The following is a 16,053-nucleotide window of genomic DNA, read 5'->3' as shown; positions in this document are numbered from 1 at the left end:
CTTACTGTATTTATGGTTTATTTTCTGCTTCCCACCTATAATGTAGTCTCCATTAGGACAGGGATCTGTTTATTTTGTTCACTGATGTATTCTAAGCACCAGATCAGTGTTAGCTGCCTGGTAGGACATCAGTAAATATTTTTAAATGAATGAAAATTCAAATCTTCAGAGACAGAAATTACAGGTATGAGAAAAGTCTGTAAAGACCCTATCCATGTTGGTTCAGTGATTTTAAAAGGGATTTTTGTCTCTTACTTCTTAATGACAGAACTGAGCATATAACTTCACAAACTCACAAATTAAAAGCACCCACAACAGTCTGTTCACTTCAACTGTTGCTTTTGAAGAACTTGATAAAATATCTTGTCTTTCTATCCCTTCTTTTTTGGTAAGCCTCCTTTTAAATACTCAAATAACCTGGGTGTTACTGCTGGGAAGACATCAGAAAGCATTTAGGTGAAGGATAGAATTTATCAGGGCTCATGGTCAAAACAGCTCCTCAATATTTATTCTATATTGTCTTTGAACGATAATATTCATAGTTCCCATCTGGACAGGCCTCATAGTGTTCATGGTACTGTGAAGGGCCTTAAAATTCATGTGATCTGTTTTCTCAGATGAAAGTGGGAAGGATTCTGACAGCAAGTTGGTTTGTGGGTAAAAGCAATGACACCATTGGTCGAGGTCTGATGGCCACCATAGCTGTTACATGTTTATATTAATACTTCCCTTTTTGAGACATTTCAAGAAGTACTTTTCTCAGTAGTATGAGGCAGACTACATGTACTAATGACAAAATTTCTGAGGTTGCTCTTGAGTGTTTCCTGGTAAACCTAACCACGACATGGTGGGTACTTCATAAATGACAACATGGTGGGTACAGAGGTTAAAATAGGGTCATTCATCTCACAGTCTTTCTCAATGGAAGGCCCAAAATAATATATGCTATTTTATTCTCTAGTTTTCACCCATGCTCTTTTCCCCACTCCAGGGAAGGTTTAAGTGGACTTGCTATAACTGTGCTATGCATATGATAGACAGAATCTGTTACTATGATTAAATAATTGATTTATATTTTAAAAAAGCAATTGTCTGTTATTTATAATGGCAGTCCTATTACTTAAAGTAACTTTGGATAGATCAAAATTCATCACTCAAGTTTTAACACTAGGGCTTGAAATTACTGTTTTTTTTTAAACAAAAGCATTAGAAGAATATACGACAGTTATAGGAATATGATAACATTATAGGAAGTTTGGACAATTAAAAAAACTACCTGTAATTCCATCTAACCATTATGATCATTTGTGAGCCAATAAACTAATCAGTCTGATGCTGGTTGTACTTAAGTTTTAAATCCTCTGCAAACCCACTTATTAATTCATTCTTTTGGCAATAATTTTTCAAGCATCTGTCTGTACCAGGCCCTGTGCTACACTATGGGTATTTTGTTGGTTCACAGGGAGAGGCCAAAGTCTCAACACTTTGCAAACATCAGCCATTCTGTGACTTCCTCTTTTGCCCAGAGATCTAGAAGCAGCACAGGGGGGATGCCAGTCCAATGGTGACATGGTCACTCTTCTGCTTTGCTTGAAGATAAGGGCACTAATTCCTTTGCTTCTCCACCCTTCATCTGCAGATTACCTGGGCCTAGACTGGCCTTAAATCTCTGAGACAGACTGAACCCTAATAAATGGGTTGCTGATCCTAAAATAAAATTGCGAATCAGGTTTGGTGTTTGATGTAAAAGCCTGAGAGACACAGGTTTGTTGCTAATTTAGATTACAAATGTCATCAAAAATAGAAACCAAAAAGGTTAGGTAATTTCTAAATTAAACACTCTTTCTTAGAATAATTACCATGTTACAGCATCTGTGTACTTTGGTAGAATCTGAATAACACTTTATTGTTCAGAATAATGTTCTATTCTTGTTACCAAATAATACTTGAGTACATGCTCTTGTACTCCCTGACTGCAGGAAGGGTGTTGCCCTGAATGCTGGTACACCCTCTGCAGTGAAGCTTGGTTTTGATGGAACTTTTCAGGTACTAAAAGAATCCCTTTTTCTATTCCCCATTCATTCACAAGCAAGAGACATAGGCTTTGTTCATTTGTTTTCTAAATCTAAGTGAACTGAGTCAGGCTTGTACAGTCACCACTAAGGACAGACCATGGCAGCATGGAAAATATGATTTGAATCTCCTTTCCATGGAAACTGGCTATGAAAAGGGTAGGTCCATCAATCATAATTTGAAAGGCAAGTTACAAATCTTCTGATGAAGCCGTCTCAAGCTGTCATCACAGCAAGTAGAACTGAGAACCCGTTTTTCAGCTGAGGAAATACACCTGGTCATTTTGGATATTTCCATCTTGATAGCTTAGCCAGTGGGAGAAGCTTCCTGGGCTTAAATAATAGCGTTTCAGCATTTCATGTTTCTAAGTTTGAGTCTGAATTTAAGGAATGCTAATCTGTAACAACAGTTACAGAATTCCACAGAATTTTGTCTAAAATGACATGAACTGGTTGTCATAGTCTGGGAGATAGTTCTTCACTAGGACACAGCTTTGCCTTTAGTCAAAGGTCATACATGCACAAGCAAACAATGGCTGTGTTTTGTATATTTTTCTGTTACTTTAATGCATTTAAATTTCAATTATGGGTGTACAAGACACGAGTTGTATTATTAAACTCTCCTTTATGCTTCTTAATGAGGACTATTTTTTTTTCTTCGAGTTGAAAACAAACCTTTTTAGCTTAAAAGCCTGTGTATTCTAAAAATGAATAATCACTATACAGAGACCATGATCACTATGCTATTTGTCCCTTAATATGTGCTCTCCTCTCTTCCACAGTAATAGAACCCCTGATTCTTTAGCTGAGCATGTAGCTGTTCAGAGGGAAAAAAAGGCTATTTCCCAGTTTCCTTTGCAAAGGACTGAGTGGAAGTTTTATATGGCGACTTCTGGAACTTTCCTTAAGTGACAGTTGGTATGTACCTCTTGCCCCTTCTTTGTCCCGTCCTCCATCCTGCTGCTACAATTGTGGACACGCTAGCAGGAGCTCTCACTGACATCTTGGCTCATGAAGACAAGGGCAACACGGCAGATGAGTGGGCAGAAATGTCATACCAGCTTGCCTACCTTTGCAGCTTTATATGAAACAAAGATAAACTATCCTGTTTAAATGCTCTTTTGGGTCTATGTTTTTCAAAATGAAAACTAATCCTCATGTACACAATCACCTATAATGGAAAATAATGTACTGTTTAATCTCACATGAAGAAATAAACATACTGTAGCAGACACCTATTGGCTCATCTGCCTGACACCATTTTCCAGAACTGACCCTCTCTCTGCCACCATCTACTTAGTTATAGTGAGAGTTTCCAAGCTCTAGAACATGACCTCACCTTTTTTTTTTTTTTTTTTTGCGGTACGCGGGCCTCTCACTGTTGTAGCCTCTCCCTTTGCGGAGCACAGGCTCTGGACGCGCAGGCTCAGTGGCCATGGCTCACGGGCCCAGCCGCTCTGCGGCATGTGGGATCTTCCCGGACCGGGGCACGAACCCGCGTCGCCTGCATCGGCAGGCGGACTCTCAATCACTGCGCCACCAGGGAAGCCCCATGACCTCACCTTTGACTGAAGGATAAGCCCCTGACCCAGCCTGGGCCAATCAAAAGCTTTCCCCAGGAACTTGAAAATAAAAAGGAAAAAAAGAGATTAGTCTCTTTGGAGTATAAGACTATAGTAGTAAACACATGAGCTACTGGCAGCTTTGTTTTCCAGCAGGTGTTGGGAGAAGTAGAAGAAAACAGGCTACAGTGGGAAAGAACAATGAATCAGAGTCAAAGAGAGAAGCAGAGGGACTTCCCTGGTGGCTCAGTGGTTAAGAATCCACCTGCCAGTGCAGGGGACATGGGTTCGAGCCCTGGTCCAGGAAGATCCCACATGCCTCGGAGCAACCAAGCCCCGTGCACCACAACTACTGAGCCTGTGCTTTAGAGCCTCCGAGCTACAACTACTGAGCCCACGTGCCTCAACTACTGAGCCTGCACGCCTAGAGCCTGTGCTCCGCAACAAGAGAAGCCACTGCAATGAGAAGCCGGCGCACCACAACAAAGAGTAGCCCCCGCTCGCCGCAAGTAGAGGAAGCCCCGTGTGCAGCAACGAACACCCAATGCAGCCAAAAATTAATTAAAAGAGAGAGAAGCAGAGATTTAGGGATGGAGGCAGAGAAGATTCCTAGGTTCCCCAAAGTCCTCTCAGGCCTGGTTGTCTCAGCACTGCTACTTGCTTACTTAATATCCACTCTCCACTTTCTCCTTTCTAAGCAATGCTGATGTTCTGAAGCCCCCTCTCCCCCCATCCTTAGAGGGGGTTATAGATCGGCTGAAAAAAATATGTGCCTGACAATCCCCTGGCAACTCTATTGATCCAGTGATGGGCATGCCTCTTATATTGGCCCAATCTGATTGAAAAGTTATATTCCATTTCTAGGGGGGCAATTTACTCTGTTTCCTGCTGGAGATGAACAAGGAAGCACATAGTCCTGATTGCCATTGTCAGCTCTCTTGCCTCTATGAAGGCGACCATCCTGGGATGAGGGCAACACGAAGATGGCAGCAAGAAGAATTCTAAAAAGTGTGAGCCTTTGATAGCATTTTTAAAATTATTTATTTATTTATTTATTATTTGGGGCTGTGTCTGGTCTTAGTTGCTGGCACATGGGATCTTTCGTTGCAGCATGGGCTCTTTGTTGCGGCACGTGGGCTTCTCTCTAGTTGTGGTGCACAGGTTTTCTCTCTCTAGCTGTGGCACGCAGGCTCCAGGGTGCATAGGCTCTGCGGTTTGTGGCACTCGGGCTCTAGTTGAGGCGCCGGAGCTCTGTAGTTGTGGCGCATGGGCTTAGTTGCCCTGTGGCATGTGGGATCTTAGTTCCCCAACCAGGGATCAAACCCACCTCCCCTGCATTGGAAGGCGGATTCTTTACCACTGGACCACCGGGGAAGCCCCTGATGGCATTTTTGAGCCCACCCTGGACTGAATCAAATATATTTAGATAATAAATGACCTATTATAGAAGTCAGGGGTCATCAAAGTTTTTCTTAAAGGGCCAAACAGTAAAAAGTTTAAGATTTGCAGGCTATAAAGTCTTTGTCCTGACGAATCTACTCTGCCATTGTAGCTCTAAATGAGCCTTAGGAAATACATATATGAATGGCTCTGAATGTGTTCCAGTAAAACACCTGGTGACCAACCTGCAGGCCGTCATTTGCCAACCCCTGTTATAAGCCAGTTTGAGTCAGTTTTCTGTTACTTGTTGCCCAAACTATCATATATGATACACAGGTCCTAGTTCATTTCTGAGGGCCAGCTACATCTTGCCCTTGGAGTCTATGAGAATCTCCAGTGTCCAGAGCAGATGGCCAAAATATTTAACAAAGGGTACAGCATAAACACCAACCAACCACAAACATGTACAACGGTCATCTTGGGGTGAACTGGCTAAATATTTCTTTGCTATTATTTCTCTATGAAGTCCTCTTTGTTACTGAAACCAGCCAGGGTTTATTTCTGTTATTTATAAACAAAAGCATCTTCACCGTTCTTTTTAGATTTTCATTTTGGGTACTCCTTTAATGATTTTACTCTTTTTTTTTTTTTGGTTAAAATGCTGATCAGTTTTATATTATTTCTTCTTTTTGAATCTTCCTTTCTTAAGTTCAGTATTCCAGTGACAAGATTGTAATACAGATTCTTTTAAAAACTGGCAGATGACAACGTTCCCTGATAATGAGCTCTTTTTTGAATTCCTGCAGGCCTTATGATCAATAACACACAGTCTAGCACTTGACACAGGGGGTGTGACTATAAAGTATCAAAAAAGATTTTAGCACACATAACCACTGCTCAGACACCCAATGTAGTTTGTTAAACGCAGTTGCAACTATAAGTTATATTCCAGCAATGCTGCCATTTCTCAAAGCATCTTTGGAATTCATCCAATCTCCCCACTTTATTTTAATATCTGATGTTGATGGAGATCTATCGCACTGTCATCAGGTCTGGCTTTGAATGAATTCCTGCCATTTGCAAAAAAGTAGATCCATCTTAAATATTTGCAATCATAGAGTATTTTCTTTTTCCCTTTCCTCTCTCACATAATTATTAGGCACCAAGCTATGCCGAATATGCACCTTTAACTCTTCTAGGTGCTCGTGAGATAAAGTCCCTATTATCAGTGTGTTCATAGTTTAAAAGGAGAGAAAATAAATAAATTACTATGTAACCCAAATTTGTCCAGGCTTCACCAGTCCATGAGTACAAATATGGTCCTAAGTCAAATAACCCGAATTTCACAAGCTTTGCCCCACTTACATATGTGGGAACATAGCCTCCTGCCAGGCTTTTGACATGGGTTCCCACACTAACCACTTATGTGTTTCCATTTCAGGTCTCCTCTCTGCTGCTTTCAAGCCTCAAAGATGTCAGGTGCCTGGGTTTTTCTGTTTTTGTTTTTGACTTTCAAAACTTTTCTTTAATGGTGAAGGAAAATGATACTATGTTACACTAGTTTAAAGCTTTTAACTTCGTTTTCAAAAAAATTCTAGAAAACCACCTAACAGGGGGTAAATCTCTGTAGTAGGTAGCCTGACTGGCAGCCAGCGTCTGTAAAACAGTTCAGAGTAGAGAATTCTTATTGTTTTCCAGACTGCCCTGCTTCAAAAAGGAAGAGGCAAGTTTAACCCAGTAAGCAAATGCAGAGCTAAAAGACAGGAGGAAAATGGGCCAAGAGAATGGCTGAGACATATTTTCTTTTCAATCGCAGACAGTTGCCCTCCTTTCTGGGGACAGATTTTAAAAGAACATAAATTTCTGCAGATGGTGCTTCCTGGTCATCACAGCAGCACTGAGCTCCAGGAAGGCAGGGGCTTTGTCCATTTTCTTCAGTATTGTATTCTTCGGGTCCACAACAGTGCCAGACACTTACTAGCAGCTCAAGACATACATGAACATAAAATGAATGAATGAAGCCGAAAAAGAGTTAGTCCTTCATTCCACATTTCACTGCTACCCGCTGTCTTCCACACAGAAATGGGAAGAATGCCCTGCCCTTCACTGGGTGCTACGTTTTGTTTTCTGGGTCCTAATGCCCTTTCTCTTTCTAAGTCCTTGGTGATCACAGCCTTTTTCAAATTCTCTCTCAGCTCCTTTCTCTAAGAACTCAGGCCTGGCCCTTGGGTCATTGGTGGGAAAGACATACTTGAACCCCAACTATGGCCCAGGCTCAAACTTACTTTCCTGACTTAAAGATAATATGGAGCGATAAGTATTACACTAGATGCACATACAGGGACATAGTAAACAAGATGAGAAATTGAAGACAGTAGGAAATCATAGGGAGGGGGACAGATGGTGTAGAAAAGATGATGGATAAAACTGCCTGCTTCAGTTTTGCCTTTTACTTGCCCTGAAAATTTTGTCTTCATAACCTGATTGTCGACGTCCTCCTCCTTGTTTTATAATTTCCTCTTTCCAAGTATGCAATAGGTGCTAGTTAAATATTTGTTGACTGGTTGACAAAGAGAATTAAGACCTTAGTGGAGTTTCATTGCTTTTCCCCTAATATTTGCTTTTCCATATTGATTGCTCTGTGGTCACACTGGTCTATGAGACACTGGATAATGAGAACTCAATGAACGCTCATTTGTTCAAATCAAAATCCACTTAAGGACTACATACAATGGGTCAAGGCTTGTGCTAGATGAAAAGCCCCAAAGATTAGTAAGATCTAATAAGATGCTCTAAAGAAGCATACAATGTAGCAGTAGAGATAAAGCAGGTCAAATAACTCTAATGTAAGGTAGAAGGAGTTCCATGGTGTACTAGAAGATCACATAACTTGCTATGGGAATACAAAGGAAGCAAAGAGATCTCTAATTTGCAAGCTCTGAGAAGGGTACACAGAGGAACTCTATGAGGAATAAGTAGGCTTTTAACCAGTGGAGATGGGTGGGGGGAAGCATATGGGTAGCGGGAACTCCATGAATATATGGAGGTGAAATTCAATCTACAAAGGAATGTACATCATAGATGTTTCCAGTATTCTCTCCCATTCTTTAGCAGTTGTGTATCAGTCTCTTAAAACAGAACCAGTAGAACAGTGGTACGGCACGTTTTTTGGTTGTTTTTTTTCAAGTTTGCACTGAAGGAGAGGGTTTCATGAACAATGCTGCTGGCAGTATTTTAAAAGAAAGACTAAAGCACCACGCTGCATGTGAATTGCTCTGTCCAACTGTGCATGCAAAGCAGATGGTTGTTAAACATTTGTTCCATCCCTGGTATTGTCTGCCTTATAAATGCTAAAGAGTAGGTGAAACGGAGAATTCTATCATGTTAAAGGAATTTTTGCCTATAATTTGTTTATAACACACTCCTGACTAACGGGCAAGCTCCCTGCTCCCTGGGGCTATGCTCCAAGTGCACACACATTCCAGAAAGATTAGCCTTTCCCTTGTTGCTGCTAAGAGCCCTAAAAGCCATGGAAATCAATACATACAATGATTTATCACTGACAGATTAAAATTTTCCATTGATTTCTTCTGGAATGGAAATTTGTGTCCCCCAAGGAGCTTTATTCTTTTAATAGACAACTAGGCACTCAGTTGTAATTTTAAGTTTTGAAATGCTTTGGCAACAGTTTTTATGAAACACACAGACGAAAAATGGCAAGGGGCCCTGGATAGTTTCAAAGTCTGGCTGAGATGTACAGAAGTGAATAGCGCTTGCTTGCCTGGGCCCACTGTGAGCCTTGGTCCCCTGAAGCAGATGCTCCGTCCCTTGCCATTGCCATGTATCTAACGACTGCTGTCAATTTGCAAGCGCCAGCAGTCTGGTGGGCTCCTTGTCTTTCTTTCCTTTCTGAAAACAACTGTCTACTCAAAATGTACTCTGAGGCTATACATCTCAAGAGACCAGCAGGCAGTTAGTATTTGGAGGATCCATCATTCAAGCAGGCTTTATACTCGTGCGTTTCAAAGTTGAATGTGTGCATGAGTCTCCTGGGGACCCCATTAAAGCTCAGATTCTGATTCTGGGGTGAGACCTGAGATTCTACAGTTCTAGCATGCTCCCAGGGTTACCTGGAGTGGGATTTTAAACTCATCCCTCTCCAAGGTAGGAAGGACATGTGGTGTGTGACAAGGACAGTGTGCTGAGCACTCAAAGGCCACGTGATAACATGTCACCCTGACCAAATGTCCCACAAACATCAGGAACAGAACCCAGAGGGAGAGTCTGAGCTCTTCACTGGGAAAGCCTGACCTTATTTGTTTCTCTGAAGCAATATGGCGATGGGATAACAGAGGAAGAGAAAGAAAATAGATGGTTCATTTCCCTATTCCACATGTTTTAATCCCCTACTCCGTGCCAGGCATTTTCGGCACAGGGAATATAAATATAATAAGAAAATGGACAGAGGAGTAGACTATTTTGGAAAGGCAGACATTGAAAGCATTCCCCTCAACTCCTTTATTTTTTCAGGAAACTTCTGCTCCAAGACCCTGTAAGGAATCTAGCTGTTCAGCATCGCCCAGGAGAACAACATTATCTGTCGTTGTGCTTTGTGTTCAAAGATACTTCTGGCAATGATGTTACTATTCCTGTGTGTGAGTCTGGCAGAAAGCCCTAAGATGTGACCTAATTTCCAAATAGCGTGTCCTTCTGGTGAGCTGTTATTAGTAAAACCTGCTGTAGTTTATGACTCTACCCTATAGACACTGCGAAAATCGAAGGAAAAGGAGGTTTCCAACTGGATTCATTTGTGTGACTAGATGATCTTTACGGAATAACAGCTTATGCCCATTATATGAAGAGATGATGTAGAAACCAACACACCATCTTTTCTTTCTGAGAGAAGGGCTCTTAAAAGCCTGGAAGTGGAAGATCATTAGGTAATTTGTTGTTAGCTCAAGAAGGGCACATCCTGGTATATTTATAGTCATGCTGCCCAGGGGGAGACTGTTTATGTATGGACCTGTTTTATCATCCCTTCTCTCCTGAGTGGGTCTTGAAAGTTAAATTATAACATTGCATTATGCTTAAAAGGAAAGGATGCTTCATAGAAAAAGCATTTACTAAGTTCTGAAGGGACTGTTGTGCACTGATCAAATGACAGATGGTGTTCGGTTTTCACAATGTAGGAGTGCTAAAAGAATGTAGGGTCACAGTGAAGGCATGGAAAATCAGAGTAAAATATGGTGCAAGTTGTTCTCAGCCTGGCATAAGAAGAGGAGGTACCAGGAAAATGATCCTAACCACCAAGGGAGGAAAGGAAACTGAAATGAAAAATGACAGTACTTCAATTTTTGAAAAGCAGGTCTGCACCCTAATTTAGCTATGGGATTTTGGGTAGGTCACCAGTGTCTCTGGGCCTCGCTCTTTGAGTGCAGCAGATAAGAGGTTTTCGATGATCTTTAAGTCCCCTCCCAGCTCTGTAACTCTGAGTGCTTACTCTGTGTTAAATGCACCATAAAACAAACACCTTCAGAAGCACCATCATCTATCTCTGGGAGGGTTTTTTTTTTTTTTTTTAAATCTACATTTTGCAAAAGAAACTAAGGTTTGGAGAGTTTAAGAAACCAGGCCAAGCTTACACATCTAATTGGAGACAGAGCTGGGATTCAAACCCAGGCAACTTGACACCACAGCTAATGCTCTTAAGCTTTACAACATGTTGCCTTTATAAGAATTGTATGGGTAAAGAAGGAATATTTTGTCACTTTCTTAGAAAATCAATTGGTGAGGTAGGGAGGTCCCTTACAATATTTGTTACATACCTGTTTTATAATTCTTGACATATTGGAGTTTGATCCTGATAAAGGAAGATGTTGTAACTGGTGTCATAATCTAATGTCCAGGAATTTAAGATGTGAGATGAGCAGCGCACACCTTCCTCAGTTCCTGCCTTCCTCAGCTCACTTAGCTGCAGGTATTGATAGCTTTACTTCTCAGGTTCTGGCCTGCCCAGCTGAGCCCAATTTGTCAGGCCAGGCTGCTTAAAAGTAACCACAGGAGCACTGACTAGTGGCATCTTAGGATTCGTGTTCCTATCTCCTGGACTCGAGATCCTGGGAGCTGGGAAGTTCTAGGCTGCAGACAGCAGCTTCCTCTCACTCTCTTCCAACAAAATTTCCCACACCCACATGACAGGGTTCCAGTAGAGTTTCCTAGTTTGCACGTCGACTTTCCTCCTGAGACTAGAATTCTGCACTAAACACCACCCTGCCTGGATGGGGCTAGGCTACCCTCCTCACCCCTTGGAGGAGGTGTGACAAAGGGCAGTGGTGGATGCCACCTTCATCATTTTTGCATATTTGCATCCCACTTGTATATATTCTTATTTACTTATATATACTTATTTACTTATATATATATTTTAAACAGACTCACTTTTAAAATTTAAATAGCTTAATCTTTTTGAGAGGGAAAACTTTGTCAAGGAGGTTTATAGTTTTAAGTTTTATATTTAGGTCTATGATTTATTTTGAGTTAATTTTTGAAATATGGTCAGAGGTATGGATTGAGGGATTTTATTTTTTGCATACAGACAACCAATTATTGCAGCACGATTTATTGAAAAGATTATCTTTTCACCAAATGATTGTCTTTGCATCTTTGTTCCTCTCCTTGGGAGTTAGGCTGGGTTCTTTGTTCCTCTTGATTTCCAGCTTGGGAGCCAAAATTTGAGCTACCACCCACCTGGCTTCAACTGTTGCCCCTTCTAGGAGGTTCCTGCTGCCCATTCATTAGCCTGGACTCTATGTTTGCTATATCTTTGGACATTGTAATTTAGTCTCTTATTGACCTCTCTTTGGTTACTTCTGCTTAATAATATAACTCTCCCTTTTCTTAAGGGTTTACTAGGTACTCCAGCCCTAACTCTGCCAACCCTCCAAATTCTCTCTTTTTTTTTTTTAATATCAACTTGCCCTTGATGTCCCAAAAGTTACAACATACAAAGTGAATTTGAAATTTTTTAAGGGGTAGGAAAGGGTAAGAAAAGTTTTGAATTTTGTACAGAAGAAAGGGGTGGGTATTCATAAAGCAGTGTCATTAACTGCTGGCATGTCCCAACTGGGATTCACTATTAAAGGGCTCTTGTGCATAATGAGTTATTTCCCTCATGTGATTTCTGTTTTAGGGTAGGACCAAAGCATCTATGTTCTATCCCACATATATCCCACACACAAAGGTACACATACAGACATCAACGCACACACATACACAGATATCCGGAAATATTTTTGCACTTAACTGTGGCTCCCCTTCCAGTTAATTTACAGACATATTTTGTAGTTATACTATAGGGGAAATTTCTAAGTTATCGGATTTTAGAGACTATAAGGATTCATCTGGGTTAGGTGGGCTGTCAACTCTGATGAAATGGTGGTGATGGTTTTGGAGCACTGCATTGAAAAGGATTGCCAGGCTGAGTTTAGCTCAGTGGGGAAAAACAACTTTCATTGATTAGTCATGCCTGCCACGGTTCGGGGTGGTGGCATATATGTGGTATATTACTAACTCTGATCTAAGACTAGGCCACTCTGTTTTCCAGTGTAATAATCTCTTCTACACTATCTTTGAATGCTGGCTTCTGTCTATTACAGGAATATTTTCAGTAACTGTGAGCTTGCTATTTTTCAAGAATGCTTACTGCATTGTTGAACAGTTTACATGTTGAGTCCAAACTCTATCATTGCAACTTCCGATCATTTGTCCCAATTCTACTACTTGGACCTGTACAGACCAAATTAATACCCTATTCCCCATCATAGCTCTTCAAATACGAGAAGATAGCTATTATATGATCTCTTCTCCTAGATAAACACCATTTCTTTCAGTTATTTTTCAGATATTGTGGTTTCTGGGTCTCCACCATCCTGGATGTTGTTTAATTTTTCCTTGCTACCTTTCAAGTTTGCTAATCAGAAAGGGACAAAGAATTTTGTCCTACCTTCCAGGTAGGATCTGACCAACTGGAATTAATTGGGACTCTCTTATTGACTTACACTTCCTTATATTAATAAGCTTTAGTTTGCACCTGAAACATGTTACTTGGCTATTTGACACTGAGCTTACAGTAAATATAAAAAAAAATTATTTTTATATAAATTACTTCACTCAGTTCTTCTCTTTCCTGAGTTCATATTTGAATGTTTACCTTTTAAATTGTATCTTAATAATAACTGCCCTTTCTTGAGTACCGTGCTGCATGCTCTATTTGTGTTTTCTTTCATATCTAGAAGTAGATATTCATTCCAATTTAGCAGTTGTGAAAACTGAGACTCAGAGATGCCCAGTGTTACAGATCTAGTAAGTTGCAGAGCCTGCACTCAAATTCAGTTCTTTCTATCTCTAGAGTCTATTCTCTTTTGGCTGCCAAATGCTCAATTTGATAATTTTGAAACCTGAATCCATCACAGAAAAAAAAATAAATAAAGGTGGGAGGAGATAAATAGGCTGTCCTTTTGTCAAGATGTTCTTTATTTTTGGCATTCTGATATACCAGTCAAGCACTTCATTTAAATACATAAATAAAAAGGAAATAAACTTTTCCTGACCAGTTCCTGGTGAACTCTTGTTGGTTCCTAGTGGTCATCTGTTTTAAAGTGTTCATGAGATGCCTGCTTAACTATCCAGTCTGGAACTTTGCTGGGGATTAATGGCAAGTTTATCAGTCTATAATTTCCAGAATCCATGATTACTGGGACATTTGTCTGTGTCCTTGGTCTGGTCCCTGTCCTACTTCCCATAAGATCTCACAGCTGCTCACAGTGATTCTACCCTTACATCTGCATATGTGTCCAGTTCTCTGGGATGGAAGTGGGGTTGGGGGTTGGGGGGTTGCCCTCCTTTAAAGTAGCTAAGTACTTTCACACCATATTCCCTTGTCTTTTTAAAATTTCTTCTCCATACTGTTATTTTTTCCACTTCCACTTTGTAGGTAAAAAGCAGAGCCTCTCTCTTAATGGAGGGATTAATGGAATAGATGCACTCAACAAAGTTTCCAGCAATTTCTGTTAAGTGAATTCTAAAGTGAACTCTTATGGCCCCAACAATAACAAAAGACAGTGAGTGCACTTTCCCGAAAGCCCAACTTGTATTACAAGTCAGTGAAATGCATTTGGGTACTATCTACTCTTTCAGATGATCTGTGCTGGGAAACTTCTCCGTCAGTAAAAATAATAGAGCCAAATATGAGTATTAATAGATAAGGAACCCAGCAGAACCCTGCAGGGCCCTCCCCAAGTACAAAACCGAGCAGTTGATGATTAAGACAACAGAGTCACAGACTTGGTGTCTGATGCACATTCCTGAGTCGTTTTACAGATACTGTAACTGCCACGAGAGGACAAAAAAAGAAAAAAAAAAAAAACTGCTGATAACTGCATGATGACCAGACTGAAGCCATGACATAAGCTGCTCCAACTTAAGCAGTACTGAACCTATGGCTAGCACAATTCCAAGAGCTGGCCTTCAGAGAATAGGATTAACATTATTGCTTACAGTAATCTATATCTTTATGGGCATCAAAATAATTGCAGCTTGCTCTGCCCATCTATGTAAGGAGGCAACTAAAATAGTCAGCAAAGAGATGCTACAGACCCATGTTGACATCTTCCACTCTGAGAATACGGCGCCCTATGTCTGCACGAAGAAGTTACAGAAGATGCATCTTTGGCCCTAATCCCACAGAAATGAAATGATGTTTGACAGTAGGGAATTGAAAGCAGCTCTTTTGCCCCTTTCCTGCTTGCCCATTTCTGTACCCCTCTAACCTTAAAAGAACCTAATTATAGGAATGAGATCACTAGGCAATTTAACCTAACTCCTGACCATGCTCTCCTGAATGCACACCATGCCTTGCCTAACCTATTGATTCTTTTCCCAGATTAAAAAGAAGTACGAATGAAGAATTAAGCAGTTTTTAAAAAAAATGACTAGGTTTCTACCCCAACAGTGCCCCTAAAACAATCCTGCGGGCAGATCACTCAGGCAAGATAACATCTGGAGAGAGAGTCAGCCAGTCTGCATTAAAGGGAGAAAGATGCTGCGTTTAATGAACGGAACCTCCTGCCTCGACGATTCACTGAGATTCTTCACCACCACCCCCATTTTTCCCTTTAAAAACTGTCATGGGGCTTCCCTGGTGGCGCAGTGGTTGAGAGTCCGCCTGCCGACGCAGGGGACACCGGTTCGTGCCCCGGTCCGGGAAGATCCCACATGCCGTGGAGCGGCTGGGCCCGTGAGCCATGGCCGCTGAGCCTGCGCGTCCGGAGCCTGTGCTCCGCAACGGGAGAGGCCACAATAGTGAGAGGCCCACGTACCGCAAAACAACAACAACCACAAAAAACTGTCATGGTTGAACAGAATCTTCGGAGTTGGTCTCTGGACACCATGCCACCATCTCCCCAGATTGCCAACTTTTCTGATTAAAGCACGTTTCCTTTCTATTGACACTTGCCTCTTGAATTAGTGGCTTATATTAAGAGCAGTGGGCAGCCGAACCTGGTTCCATTAACAGGTGTGGTTAATTCCCTGATTACGTCCCAACTAGATCTAAGAGTATATGTATGTTGAAAGTTTAAAGTTTCTAGCCTATGACATAGCCTGACACCCATATAACCGTCAAAAGATCAGTAGACCGTGCAAATTAACACACCTGCCAGGACCCTGTGTGAGAGGGGTCCGGTGTTAACACAGAGCTGTTTCCTGGATAAGAGTTAGGACGCAAGCACTTAATAAAAGCTTACTCTCGGTTGTTTTCATGCTTCCCAGTGCTACAAAGAGAGCTTGTCTGTGAAACACTAGTAATTGCACATTGTTGGTGTGGAGGGACATTGAAAAACGATAAACTACAAGGAGCAGCGAGCTCCCTTTATAAATCTTACCTCGCCTAGATTAGCAACCGTGGACTTCAGTTTCCATGTGCTCTCTCCTCTTTGTAGTCCTCAAAGGCAAGCCCTGACTAAGCCCAGCTCCCTCCTTCC

General features: G+C 41.3%; 1 long non-coding RNA gene across 1 annotated transcript; it reads left to right on the top strand.

The window, feature by feature from the left end:
* The first annotated feature begins 2,866 nt into the window (after positions 1–2,866).
* On the top strand, positions 2,867–15,206 carry LOC132435415 (uncharacterized). Its single transcript, XR_009521535.1, has 3 exons — positions 2,867–2,990; positions 6,456–6,493; positions 14,955–15,206. It is a non-coding gene; the product is annotated as an uncharacterized lncRNA (long non-coding RNA).
* Positions 15,207–16,053: the final 847 nt, after the last annotated feature.

This window comes from Delphinus delphis, chromosome 12, assembly GCF_949987515.2.
Source record: "Delphinus delphis chromosome 12, mDelDel1.2, whole genome shotgun sequence".
NCBI lineage: Eukaryota > Metazoa > Chordata > Mammalia > Artiodactyla > Delphinidae > Delphinus > Delphinus delphis.
Note: the sequence above shows the minus strand (reverse complement) of the source record. Positions and strands in the feature narration are given on the sequence as shown.